Source organism: Parasteatoda tepidariorum, chromosome 1 (genome assembly GCF_043381705.1).
Source record: "Parasteatoda tepidariorum isolate YZ-2023 chromosome 1, CAS_Ptep_4.0, whole genome shotgun sequence".
Taxonomy (NCBI): Eukaryota; Metazoa; Arthropoda; class Arachnida; order Araneae; family Theridiidae; genus Parasteatoda; species Parasteatoda tepidariorum.
In genome coordinates this window covers 4,966,193-4,968,191 of record NC_092204.1, presented here as the reverse complement: position 1 = coordinate 4,968,191, position 1,999 = coordinate 4,966,193, and the positions used below count along the sequence as shown (strand labels likewise).

The 1,999-nt window shown below is 27.9% G+C and overlaps 1 protein-coding gene across 1 annotated transcript in view; it reads right to left on the bottom strand.

The window, feature by feature from the left end:
- Window positions 1–1,999, bottom strand: part of LOC107443949 (neprilysin-2) — a gene marked incomplete at both ends in the record, with an annotated part of 45,559 nt that overhangs the window by 13,785 nt on the left and 29,775 nt on the right.

The window sequence follows — 1,999 nt, the reverse complement described above, 5'->3', positions numbered from 1 at the left end:
AAAATTTCTGTCTTGAACAATAATTTGCTTTAACTGGTCACAATCAACCTCAATAGGGCGGCCAGAACGTGGTTCATCTTCAATGTTGAAATTCCCAGTATTAAACTTTCGAAACCAAACTTTTACTGTATCCTCATAAGAAACAGTATTGAAACCTAAACTTTCACACATTTTCTTGTGGCATTCAGTTACACTTAGTTTATTTCGGAACTCATAGTACATAATGGGTCTGATCTGTTAACGTGATAGCTCCATTTTAAAAAATTTTTTGGTGCACAAGATGATAAAGTTTTGACAAACAAATTACACAGTTGTGTAGTTCCAACTTTCTGCTTTAAAATACAAAAGCCCGTTTCAAAAAAAGTTAACCACCACGGCAATGGCTGCTGCTGGCACGGAGGTATTTCCCTTTGGCGGAAAACTTTTTACTCAACCTGATATATATGTATATATATATATATATATAGAATTCATAAAATAAGTCTAAAATATAGAGAAAACATGGAAAATAATAACGATTAATGAAAAGAGAAGAAGGAAAATTACAAAAATAAAATATTAAAAATATATATTATACATGTTACCGGCAAAGTAAGAAACGTCGGCATTGTATATAATGGCGGATGTTTTTAGGCAAATTATGAAATATGAGAAGTATTACATACTTTCCCTGGGATTTGTATATAATACCTAGGCATTCTATAGAATGACAAATACTATTGAGGCGAAGTATGAAAAAAATTGTCCTGATGAGGTTATTTTGTAAATGATGTGCATTTCTCAACAAAAAAAATTTATTCTGAAAAAATAATGAAAGTGCCATTAAAAAAATAATTTATTCAAAATGCGTAAAGAAAAATGTAAGTTGTAGAACACATAATTTATGCCCTTCTTATTAAGGGAAGCAAAATTTTCATGTAAGAAATAAGAAATTAACCTACTTGTTGCAACATGGCAGGCTTAAATGACATTTTGAATTATAGAATTGAATTGAAATCGGAGATGTATTTTATGCTTTGCCGGTAGCATATATATCTATAGTATATATTAAATATATGTTATATATATTAAATATATGTTATATATATAATATATATGTCATATATATTAAATATATATTATATATATAGAGATATACATTGATCGAATCATACGTGATATAATTCAGTCTCTTTCTTGGACATTTATAGAGATGTAGTACAGGGCGCGCAGTCAAATCTTTCAACAAAAAATAAGCCCCTTTTAAGTACTTTTTAAGCACTCAAAAATATTTTTAATCAATTTCCAATTCATAATTAGGAGCTGTGCAGTAATAAAAATATATTTTTCTATCGTTTAAAGTTCTTAATTTATAAACATAAAATCAATACAATTCAAGAACATTTCATAATCATGATAAAAATAACCAGTTTCTGAAAAATAATGCACAGAAAATAGTGAAAATCGTGCTTTTTTGTAATTTAGAACGACAATCGATACGGCAAAGAAAAAATCTCTTTTTAAAAAGATAGAAAAATAAGCACTTATTACAAACTCCGAATAAAAAGAGCACCCTTAAGGGCTTTCAAAAAACGTAAATAAAAAATAAGTAACTTTAAGCACTTTTTAAAAACGCACCCTGTAGTACTATAGAGAACTAGTAATGTAATTTGGTAATAAATCAACCATCCTTTGCCAAAATTTAAATCTGAGTCAGGAAGTAGTCGATTATGATATTTTGTCTGAAATAATTCTACAATTCTTCAGTTCAAAAACTCACAATTTAGACTATATCCAACCATTATAATATACTCTTATAGAAAAATGTATCCCTAATTGTTTCAGAGGAAACTGTGACAGTCTAAATCTTTTTAGTTTTTTAGTAATTTTTCAGTAGGGGAGAGTGGGGTCAATTGTAACATTTTTTACTTTACTATTTTTAACTAACAAAAAATCCAATATATTATTAGTATTAATTGACAGACGAGTAAAGTAGACTATCCTCTACTAGAAAAAAAAT